Source organism: Ochotona curzoniae, unplaced genomic scaffold, assembly GCF_017591425.1.
Source record: "Ochotona curzoniae isolate NIBS_2020 unplaced genomic scaffold, NIBS_Ocur_1.0 contig_472, whole genome shotgun sequence".
Lineage (NCBI taxonomy): Eukaryota > Metazoa > Chordata > Mammalia > Lagomorpha > Ochotonidae > Ochotona > Ochotona curzoniae.
The window spans coordinates 44,967-57,583 of NW_024466366.1; the positions used below are offsets into that span (position 1 = coordinate 44,967).

At 44.3% G+C, this 12,617-nt stretch overlaps 1 pseudogene; it reads left to right on the top strand.

The window, feature by feature from the left end:
* Positions 1-11,175: 11,175 nt before the first annotated feature.
* LOC121161211 lies at positions 11,176-11,937 on the top strand (annotated as a pseudogene).
* The last annotated feature ends 680 nt before the right edge of the window (positions 11,938-12,617 follow it).

Consider the following 12,617-nt stretch of genomic DNA (forward strand, 5'->3'; position numbering starts at 1 on the left):
ATAAATTTTTTTAAGCATAAAAGGAAGAAAATGAACTTCTCACTGTGACAGCAGGTGAATCACCGATGCTGTTCTCTTGAAGCTAAAGAAAGATTGCATGTTCTCTTGGAATAGGACAATCTTGGGTCCAGCTCAGAGCCCTGCTGTTCCCAGCGAGGTGGGGGAAGCCTGGTGGGGTCGGGGAGGGCTTAGTTTGGGGAAATCTTTCCTCAGAATGGAAGATGTGAGTGGCCATAGAAGAATGGGGTGATGTAGGGAACAGACGCCAGGCAGGTGAATGGACCGAAAGGAAGGGAGCCATCAGTCAGCGAGGCTACCTGGCTAAGACCTGGAGTTTCCAATGGGAGAGTAGAGGCAGGGAGAGCAGGTGGCATGGGCAAGGTGACCACCAGGCCACAGCAGGTGCGATGGATCTGTGTGAGTGGTTGTCTCACATTAGCTTGCGTCAGCGTCAGATAGCTGGGCCTGTTCCCAGAGATTGGTGTTCTGGGGTGAGCCCAAGCATTTGCTCCACTGACAGGTCTCTAGCTGGTCTGGGAACCACAGTGAGAAATATTAATGAGCAATGGGTGTGTTTTTGTTTAAAAAAGATTTATTTATTTATGGGAAAGTCAGATATACAGAGAGGAGGAGAGTCAGAGAGGAAAATCTTCCATCCGGTGATTCACTCCCCAAGTGAGCACAACGGCCGGTGCTGTGCCCGATCCAAAGCCAGGATCCAGGAATTTCTTCCGGGTCTTCCATGCAGATGCAGGGTACCAAGGCTTTGGGCCGTCCTCGACTGCTTCCCCAGGCCAAAACCAGGGGGCTGGATGGGAAGTGGAGCTGCTGGTATTAGACCCGGCGCCTATATGGGATCCTGGTATGTTCAAGGCGAGGACTTTAGCTAAGGCGAGGACTTTAGCTGCTAGGCCATGCCGCCGGGCCCAATGGGCGTGGTTTTTAAAGTAGGAGATAAACCAGTAAAATGCAAGGTGGGCACAGAAATAATTTTAAAAGCACTGGCTCGTGAAATCAAGTAGCTTAGTTGCCTAATCCATCTCGTGCCTCAGTAGAATTATTTTTTAAGATTTGCTTTTCTCAGAAAGTCAGATTTACAGAGAGAAAGATCTTTCATCTACTAATTCACTTTTCAAATGGCTGCAATGGCCAGAACTGAGGCAATCTGAAGCCAGGAGCCAGGAGCTTATTCCGGGTCTCCTGCACAGGTACAGGGTCCTAAGGCCTTGGACCGTCCTCGACTGCTTTTGCAGACCACAAGCAGGGAGCTGGACGGGAAGTGGAGTAGCCAGGATCAGAACTGGTGCCTATATGGGATTCTGACATGTGAAAGGCAAGGACTTTAGCTACCAGGCTACCATGCCGGGCCCATCTCAGTAGATTTTTTTTTTTTTTTAGCTTCTGATGTCAGTTTGTTAACAAAAACAATAAAATTAATTTTAAGAGGAATCTTTTTAGTCCTATGCAAGATAGAGTTTCAGAGTGAGAACCAGACAGAGCTTATTCACTCCACAAATGGCCACGATAGCTGGAGCAGGGCTGGTCAGAAGCCAGAGGCTGAGATCCTCCTCTGAGGGTGCAGGGGCTCAAGTACTTGGGCCATCCTCTGATGCTTCCCCAAGCTGTAAGAAAGGAGGTGGATTGGAGGCAGAGCTGCCAGGACTGGAACCAGCGCCCATTCAAGATGCCTGCACATCAGTTGGCAGCTTTATGTGTTCTGCTACAGGGGAGGGGGAGCCTCCAACAATAAAGAAATCTTGAAGGTTGCTACATTTTGACCCACATTGACTTTCTTGGAAAGAAATTCTCTCAACACCGAATTAGGGAATAACAAAGATTTCTATTTCCCTTCCTGAACTGGAGATGTCACCCAGGAAAGCGTAATTTTTGTACCTAGCATGCTGGGATCTGCAACATTGTTTTACCTGAATTATGGGAACATCAAGCAGAGCCTTTGAACTTAGACCCTTTCTGGAAATTTGAGGGCGTTGATTCTTGAGTCGGAATTACTTTTCAAGCTGGTGGACACCTGCTTTTTTTGTTGTTTTTAAGATTCTTCTGCAGTATTGCTATCCAGAACTGTGATGACTCCAGGTGCACCTGTAGCACTGGCCTCATTCAGTAGCAATCTGAGCCTTTGGAGGAAGGGATGAAGCCCTCCCACCCGGGGTTTCAAAAGGTTTTGAAATGCTAATTCACAGCCCAGAGAGATCCTGAGAGGCTGGAATGCTGTTCAGGACAATCAGGCACCTTGATGATTATGGCAGTGTGAAGGGTAAACTGCTGCTATACCCAAGAAGTCATTGGCGTTTCAGGAGAAAGCTTGGGGGGGGAAATAGCACCATACATGATGTTCGGGGAGGGGGGGTTACTTTTCTCAGCAGCGCAGGATGGGGGCAATCTGACACCCGTTGTATCTGCAGGTGTGACAACGTCAACGCATAGTAAAAATCTAACAGCATTCCCTAGCATCACGCTCAGGGAAGACAAAAAAGAAAGAGAGGTAGAGGCAAGCATTTTCAGACCTCGCTGTGTGTGCCTGTCTAAATTTGAAGGCCCATTTTCCTCAACTGCCTTTCCCATTTTCTGAGAAATCCCATTCCAGAGATAATCAATCCTTTTTTTTTTTTTTTTTTTTTTTTTGTAAAAGACATCTTTTCTATCCATCCCATAGTGTCTTATGGGTATTGTCATGCCTGACTTTTAACACTTTGTTCTATCTTTGCTTCAGCACGTCATGGTGTTTCTCCGTGGCCCAAATGTGAAGGCAAGGTTGAATGCCAGGTATAAAAGCGGTTAGTACAGGTGATCGACAAACATACGGGTTTAACCAGGGCACCATCCATGCTTAGAGGAAGCAGCTGATGTCATAACCCCTTGCTTACGGGAGAGAAAGGGACACCCATGCCTTTCATTGTCCATCCAGAATGGTGTGTTAATTATTTCACTTGTTGAATGCTGGCTGCTCCACTTCCAATCCAGCTCTTTGCTAATGCACCTGGGAAAGCCGTGGAAGGTGGCCTAGGTGCTTGTGGGCCAGCCCTGGCCGCTGTGGCCATGGGGGTATAGTGAACCAGTGAATGCAGGATCTCTCTTTCCCTGTTACTCTGCCTTTCAAATGAATAAACCAGTGTTAATTTAAAAAAAAAAAACAAAGTGCAAAATATCTTAGCTCTAGAGTTCTCTCCTGAAAGTCTCCCTGTTGCTTGCTCAAGGTCTAATGGGCAGGAGTTGCCAGTTGCCCTCCTTGGAGGAATGGGAAAGAGGGGGTGATATTCTGTAGGTGAGTGAGGACCAGACAGGCAATGGGGAGAACAAGTGTGCTGAGTCAGCTGTCTTGTGGATGATGAGAGATTGGTTGAGGCTGTTTGCACGTCAGCCCCATCAGGCTTGCTTGCCTGCCTCCATCCCTTGGTCCCTGCCTTCTCGCTGCTGGTTGCTTGTCCTCTGTGCAGTAGCTCACCTCCGGCTTCTCCCCAGTCTGCCTTGTACACCTGCCCTCTGCATACATCCTGCATGTTTTCATGGAGCCACAAAAAGCCAGCAAAACCTCTGTTTGACCTCTGAATCCTTGGCCTCGCCTATGAACTCCAGACTCCCAACTCACTTGAGTTCCTCATTTCCACTTGGATATCTGATAGGCAGCCTGTCCTGCTAGGGCCAAGTACTGGCAAGAATCAGCCTGAAAACCTCTTTTTTAAATTTTATTTTATTACGTCTCACCCTAGCCCCTGCCCCATCAGTGTGTATCTCAACCATGATCGGTAATATTACCCACTCTTGTCAGCATATGGCCACCTGGGACGGCAGTGGGAGCCGCCTTTTTGGTCCCTGCTCTGTGTATGTGTCCTGTTTGGGCCCATTTTTGCCTGGCATCCATGGGATCCTAGGACAAAAGCAGCCCTGCCAACTGTTAAGCCATGAGCAGATTCTGAGTGGCAGTGAGGACACTGTTAGAGATGTTCCATGTCACCAGGTGTTAGAGTACCTGGGTTTGAGTCCTGCCCTATGCTTTGGGACCCTGCAACCATGTGGAAGACCCGGAAGAGGCTACTGGCTTCGGATCAGCACAGCACCGCTCATTGTGCTCACTTGGGAAGTGAGTCATCGGATGGAAGATCTTCCTCTCTGTCTCTCCTAGCTGTATATCCGCCTTTCCAATAAAAATTAAAAAAAAAAGAAAAACACTGATGAGACAGGACAGTGATGCCAACAGTTTGAAAAATAATCAGCAGTCTTTTATTAAATCACACAGAAGGACATAGACACATATGGGGGATGATGGTTCTGTTAAATATCTTACTCATTAGCCTACTTAAAAATTCAGTTTCTCGGACCCAACATGGTGACCTAGTGGTTAAAGTGCTCACCTTGGACACACTGCCATCCCATATGGGTAACGGTTCTAATCCCAGCAGCTCCACTTCCCATCCAGCTCCCTGCTTGTGTCCTGGGAAAGCAGTCGAGGACGACCCAGAGCCTTGGGAACCTGCATCCGCATGGCAGACCTGGAGGAAGTTCCTAGCTCCTGGCTTTGTGGCTTGGCGCAGAACCGGCCATTATAGTCAATTGGGAAGTGAGTCATGGGGGTGGGGGGTGATTCTTCCTCTCTCTCTCTCTCTCTGTCCCCAAAAGTAAGATAGATATGCTTAGACAGCAGTCTGTGCAATACATTACCTTTCAGCATTATCTGATTTATTTATAATACTCATGATTTGTAACACAATGGCCAGAACTTCCAAAATCCATTATATCTACTACCCATTTAACACGCTAAAAAAAAAAAAATGTTTAACCACATGCACCATATACACTGCACCAACTGGGTGTGGTGCGTGCCCAAAGACAAAGCCAGCAAGAAGTTCATCAACCAGAACGTAGTGGAGGCCAGAGCTGTGAGGGAGATCTTGGAAGTGAGCATGTTCAACATCTACATGCTTCCCAATCTGTACGTGGAGCTGCGCCATTCACAGCCAGGTGGTCAGAAGCTGATCTCGTGAAACCTGCTAAGACTGGACCCCACCACCCTGATTTCAGACCTGCTCATGCTGCTCCACGACCTCCACCAAAACCCATGTAAGCAGCATGGTCTTTAAGGGCTGAAGAAAAATTGTCCTCTAGAAAAATAAAATATAAATTTATGCTTTAAAAAAAAGCATGGCAGATATACTTATGTCAGTGCAAGAACATAGGAAACATGAGAAAACAAAGTAGTATGACTACTCTAAGAGAAATCAGTCATTTTCCAGAGATAGACATTGATCTGTGTGAAATCTAGACAAGTCCTGAAAAAGAATTTAAAATAATGATCATAAGACAAATGAGATGCTACAGACCACAGAGAAGCAGATGGAAGAAGTGATGAACTGGAACCACAGTAGCCAGACCCAAGCCGACACTGTGATGGGGAATGGGAGCATCCTCAGCTGCAGCTTAACCAGCTGCACCGCACTGCCTGCCCATGGAATTCTAATCTTAACACACCTTTCTAGGCAATTCCCAAGTCCTTGTCCTTTCTTCTTATACTGAACCTTGGTCATAAAACTGCAATTCTGATGATCCTGTTACTGTTATTCTTCTTAGAACTCAGTCTTTAACTCTTAAATATATTCTTATCTTCTTCCGTTGGGTATGACTGCTAATTCTATTTTCATCTGTCCACTGGGTACTCTAGTTTTACTTTCTTTCTCTACTATTAAAATATATGTAGGTGATAACAAATAATGCAGAGCTCTTGGATTAGAATCAAGAAACCTAAGTTAATATTTCATTTCTGCCAAGTCCTACACCTATATAAGCCATTATACACTGTTTGAATTTCAGGTATCCCATCTGAATAACCATATGAATTGTGTATTACACATATGTTGGAGTAATAAAAGATATTTCATTAGTCTTCAAGATGCCCTAAAATTCTAAAATCCTATGTGTTTTTCATTCTGTCAACAGAAAAGTGGAAATATTTTAACTAGAAGAAGAAAGAAAAAATCAGGACAGAAGAAATAAGAAAATTAGAAAACAAAGTAAAGAAATCAAAAGACTATGGGAGTCATGCAAAAATGAGTTAAAAATACACTTCATTATAGTAAAGCTGAAATATAAGCCAGTAGATGAAGCAACTACCAAACTGAAATACAAGTAGACAAATCAACTAGAAATATCCTATAACCACATGCTATCTATAATGAACACAACTATATGTAAATATCTCTCACTAACAGTAAACTAGTTCCTCCTTAGAGCTTACCTAATACTGCTTATGTTCATGCTTATGACCTGTGATCCTGGAAACAAATCACAGATCTGTCCTAAAAGCTAACATGATAGAAACACACGGGTTGCCACTGTAAGCTGTCAGTATAAAAATCTCTAAAGCAGTTATACATAAGTGACTTTCAGAATTTATCTGAGTTGTAGCTGTGTCTTTACCCAATGCTGCACAGGTCATTGTAAATCTAGCCTAAGGATCAAAAGAATGTATTCGGGAGCCAGGCTGACCACCAACTAATGGGTCAGAGACTTGTTAACTATGGAATTATGCGCCAATTAATCCACTATGCTGAACCACAGTTGCTTAATTATCATTAAAACTAATTATGATAACCTATCCTTTTCAAAACTACTGTCATCACTATGAGAAATCACCATTGTTAACCACATTAAACAATATGTAACTCAGATCACAACAATCAATAAATAATGAATTTTTCATCTCTGCTTTCCATTGTAAGATAGGCTCAAATTATTCTGAAAACTGTGGTAGCGATTTCTCATTAGGGTTCATCATGGAAACCAGATCACTTAAGTGTACAAACACATTATGGTGCCTGCTCTGGGAAACATTGATATGAACATTCCATAATCTAAGAATAAGGTGCTACTCAACACCAAAATATAAGAAAGAAATTGATTTTTACAATATAGTATGAACTTGACAGCTAATTTCCAGCAAATAGTATTTTCCAGCAGGAAAGACAAGAATTTCAAATGACAACACACCATGCAGGTCTAGGCTAAGATGTGAGATCCATGTGAGATAATTAATTTTTTTTTCTCATCTTATTTATCAGGGAAGAGATTTTCTATCCACTGTTACACCCCCAAATGTCTGTCACAGTGTGGGCTGAACTCAATGGATCTCCCACACGGATGGCAGAGATACAGGACTTGAATCTTCATCCTGCTTCCCTGGCTGCTCACAAGCAGGAAGGTGGTGCTGGGACTCAGACTCAGCACTCCTGCCTGGGATGCGGCTGTTCCAGGAGGCATCTTAGCCTCTGTGCCAAATATCAACCTCAGGATGATTTGTTTGTTATTTTGGCAAATAAACCTTCAGAATGCTTTTGAGTTGATTCTCAGTAATTTCTTTTTAGCATAAAATTAAAAGCAATTTATCCAAATTATTGAGAAGAATTTGGGTTTCCTTCTTGTACTTTTCTCAGTTTGTGTATTTCAAGTTTCACCCATCAGCAACTTCATTTTATGACAATCTGCCTAGTTTGTTCTAGTCAATATCCATTTCAGTTATATCATCTTTTTGTATTAATACGAAATACAACCAGTATCAAGTTCCAAATTCTTATGTGTTATTTGGTGGCTTCTAAATTTCCTATTAAGTTCCATCATTTCTGTTTTCAGTAAGCAGCAAATGATTACTTTATGCAACGTTGACAGCACATTTTCAAATCGATAACGGCAACTAATGTTCTCACAAGAGTAAAGACAAACGGTAGAGGTAACAAAGAATTGTAAAACCCTGTTATGCCTATTTTGTTTATGTAAAGTAGATAAACACACAAGCAGCTGACACAGAGCCACCTGAGCCCCGGCATCCTCAGTCACAGAATTGTTCCTGGCTGGGTTAGCACCCAGCCCTGCAATACCCTCCCCGGCTAGCAGTCCCCATTACCAGGTCTGGTCTCCATGGTTCCTGCCTCTCGTCCTGATCTTCGGGAGCTGTTGTTCTGTTCCTTCATCCCCCTCGTTGGCTGCTGCAGGTGGTTTCCTGATATCCTCCTCTGGGAAGCGATCCCCGGACTGTGATTTCACCCCACTCGCCATCCTCACATCCAATGACTTTCAAGAGACACTCGCCCTTAAAATGGAGAAAAGAACCTTTAAGGTGAGACTACCGGCGTTTCTCCCACCCTGGAGAGCCCAAGGCCAGCCCAGCAGATGAGCCAGAGGTCTCACCTGGATGTCCCAACTGAAATGCCAGGCCACACCCAGCATTCCCACAATCCAGCCTCACAATGACTGTTGCCAAGCAACTCCCTTAACGCATGCGCCCTCCTGCGCCTCTAGAGGGCGCATGCGCAAGTCAAGCTGATGGTCAGGAATAATGAGGGCTTGTTTGTAGGGCTCACCCATGCTTCACCTGAAAGCACAAGTTTTTTTATTCTTAAGCAGCAAGCCACTATATGGTCTGGATCTATGCCTAGGTCATGTCAGCTGAGCGGAGAGCTGCCACTTTGTGTTTCTCTAGGGCCGAGTGCTGGGATGGGCTACGCAGGAGGCAGGGCTTATGGGCAAGTGAGGGTGGAGCTGCATGCGTCAGGGTTGTCCAGGCTGCATGTTGTTTCTTTTTTTAAAAACTTTTTTCTTTTTATTTGAATGGCATAATTACAGGAAAGGAGAGAAAAAATGGCGATGGTTAGATCAATCTCCCATCTACTTGTTCTTTTGTGAAAGGCCAAAAATAGTCAAAGCTAGATCAGGCCTGAGTCAGGAAGCAGGAATTCCATCCAGGTCTTTCATGTAGGTATTGGAGCCCAAGTACTCTGGCCATCTTTCGTTTCCTTCCCAAGCATGCTAGCAGGGAGCTGGACTGTAGCTTCCAGCAAGGGTCTTCCCAGCTTTGATCAACAGTCTCTTCTAGAAAATGGGACTGGTTTAATGCTGTTTTCCCAGGGTGGCAGGAAGGTGACTGGAGTAAGGTAAATACCAGCTCCCTTATCCTACACTGCTCATGGCCTCTGCTGTCCCTTGGTGATCCAGGCTGCCCTTGTTGCTGGCAGATCCTGACGTAGTACATGTTAGGAGGCTGAGAAGGCCGGGAGAGAATACCAGTGGTTGGCCTGAAGCCATAGTTGGCACTCCTCTCCCTTTGTTGGGATGGCAGGCACTGTTCATTGCCTCCAAAAGGGGCTCCTTTGTCTCTAAGTCTCACCTGCTGGGACAGCTGCAGGTTTAGGCTTTCCCAACCCTTGAACTTGTACAACTGTGCAGTGTGTTCTGGTCTCCCTCACCTGAAAACCAGGCCTGCAATGACAGAGATCCTTGCTTGCATGATCACCCTGGCTATACAGCCAGCCAGGTATGTGACACTTCCATGGTTGTTCCATGGTGTGGTAACACATCTGTGAGCCCAGATGAATTCAGTTTGCATTTTCTTTTAAACAGCTTACAGTTTGCATCTCTCTTTGTTCACCTAATGATTTCTCTACTTTCCTTTAAGCAGCTGTGATTGCATTCAGGGATGTACTGGCAGACTTACTAGCTCCTAACATTCTTAATTGCTGTGGTCTTTAAAGATTTGTTTATCTAAAAGACAGAGAAAGATAGACAGAGAATCTTTCATCATCATTTTGTATCACGAAAGGTCACAATAGCAGGGCCAGGCCACATTGAAGTCAAGAGCTGAGACCTTCATTCTGGCCTCCCAGGTGGATATCAGATCCCAGACACTTGAACCATCATATGCTACCTTCGTAAGTGAATTAGCATGGAGCTGGATGAGAAGTGAAGTCGCTGGGGTCAACTACAGCTCCCACATGGGATGCTAGCATCACAGTGAGGTGACATAACCCACCCACACTGCCATCACACATCTTCTGAGATTCTTTGCCCATGTAAATGGCTGCCCCTGCATGTGAGCTGCACTCACTCATTTGCCTCCTGTGAATAGGGGTGACGAGAATAGTGCTCAGAATTAGGGGAATTAAAAAAAAAAAAACGGTGGCTTCCCTCTTGTTCTCACTCTCTGGTTGATTGGTTTTCAGGAAAGTTAAAATTCCCATTAGCTCCTTCTGAGGAGCCCCACATGACAAGGTACTGCATCTCATCTCTGGCTGATGACTGCCAAAAGCTGGGACCCTTGGACCAAAGACCTGTGAGGAAAATGAGTCACACTGACTGCAATGTGAGTAGACTTGGAGGATAATGTTCCCACAGTTGAGATGGTAGGTTTGGATGATCCCGTGAATGTGTGCTTCAGAGAGACCTTGTGGCAGAAGGCTTAGCCACATTTGGATTTTTGACCCACTGAAGCAACTGTGAGACAATACTACCATATTAAGTTTCTAGTAATTTTTTTCTTACATTTAGAAACTTTATGAAACATAAATTCTGAATTTTTCATTTTTTTGCAGCTGAAAATGAAAACATGAATATTCCATGCATATTTCCTTGAAACAATCTCTATGGTGAAAAAAATCTATAGATGTTAAAGATTATATAGAACATTAACCCTCATGAAAATCTCAGAACAAACACAGGAATAGCTTCAAACTACTATTTATTGTTGCTATTTTGAAAGTAAGTAAACGTTTAGCAGCTGCAAACTATTCAATATTTGCCACCAAGTATCAGTAAACATAGTATTTGCTAGCATATTACTTTCAAGTTAAAATAACAAAAATAAACACCAATAACTATAATGCTTTTTTTAAAAAAAATATTTATTTATTTATTGGAAAGTCAGATAACAGAGAGGAGGAGAGACAGAGAGGAAGATCTTCCATCTGATGATTCACTCTCCATGTGCGTGCAATGACCGATGCTATGCCAATCGGAAGCCAGGATCCAGGAACTTCTTCCGGGTACCCGCACAGGTGCAGGGTCCCAAAGTCTTGTGCCATCCTCGACTGCTTTCCCAGGCCACAAGCAGGGAGCTGGATGGTAAGTGGAGCTGCAGGTATTAGAACCGGCGCCCATATGGGATCTTGGGGCATTTAAGGCGAGGACTTTAGCCATTAGGCCAGGCCTCTGGGCCCACTTTAATGCTTGTTAAGCAATGTTATAAAACACCACATTAATGTATTAAGGTATTAAGGTATTAAGTCCTTTGACTTAACAATGCTTTAAAAACTGCTAACATCAATCCTCCCCTGCCAGCACATGATTATAAAGCTCTGAGAACAAACAGAGCACATAACTCCGAAGATGTCAGCCCCCATGAACATGTCAGTGTTGACTTTACAAGAATAGGGATTTGAAAAACAATTCAACAACGATGAGGCCATCCAGTGGATGTGGGAAAACTGTAGGAAATCTGCCCTGTTTTCTACTCTGTATGCTGCCTTTTATATTTGGTGGGTGACCCCTCACGGACAAACAAAGACTGAACTGAGGAAAGCATTAGTGCTCTGGGATCTAACCCTTGCAGTCTTCAGTATATTTGGTGCTGTTTGAACTGTGCATCTATGGTGTATATTCTAATGACCAAAGGTTGAATGCTGTTAGTTTCTGGCCAGAGTTCAGTCAGTTTTTACAATGGACCTGTCATCAAATTTTGGATTTACACATTTGTCCCAAGCAAAGCAGCAGAACTAGGAGATACACTCCATTATTCTGAGGAAGCAGAAGCTGATCTTCTTGCGCAGGTTTCATGACGTCACTGTGCTCCTATGCTCCTGGTACTCCTACAAAGACGTGATGGCCGGGGACAGCTGCTCTGTGGGCATGAATATCGATGCACATGCCGCAATGTGCTGGCTATGCCTTGTGGGCTGAGGGTTTCTGAGTTTCTCAGGAGTTTTCTGTGTTCATCACCTTGTCCCAGATCACTCAGATGCTGATGGGCTATCATTAACTACCTGGTCTTCCACTGGATGAAGCAGATCAATACTCATGCAACTCAACTCCCTTGTGCTCTTCTGCCATTTGGTCTTTGAGGCTTATATCAACAAAATGTGGAAAACAAGCAAGGCTGAATAGTGTTTGGCATGGTAGAGGAAGCCGTAGCTTGGGTCACCCAAATAGTACCCAAAAAGAAAATGTCACAAGGAATCACACGTGGTGCAGCTACAAACAAAACAAAACACATGGGCAAACACACAACCCCAGGCAGCTGAGGGATGACTGGGCTGAGTCCAACAAGTTTATCATCCTTTTTGGGTGAGGACTCGCTGAGTGCATCATCATTTCCACACACAGCTGCCAGACAGTCCCATCCCCTCAGTCTGTAGAACCAATGAGGACTCACGAGGGAGCATGGGGGGCGAAACAAAAGGGTGCTCACAGTAAAGGTAAACAATAATAACAATGTATCTCCTAGGTGTCCTGGTTCTCTAAGGATGGAATGCCTTTAAGAAACTGTGAGCACACAGACACAGAATCTGTTCTCTGTTTCTACATCAAAGTGGAGCCCACAGGAAAGAGACACATGGAAGAGACATAGGGCACAGATCTAGAACAGCAATACTGTGGCAGACAGCTAAGCCTTGCTCAGAAAGGCTAGCAGGCACAGCCCCTGTGAGAAAAGATGTCTTAATCTTTTTGTTTGTTTGTTTTGCTTTTCAACAGAACAACAACAACAACAAAACAGTATTTCTCCCCTAATTGCATAGCCTCATGCTGGTGAGTTTGGCAGAACCATACAGGACACACTTTTGTTT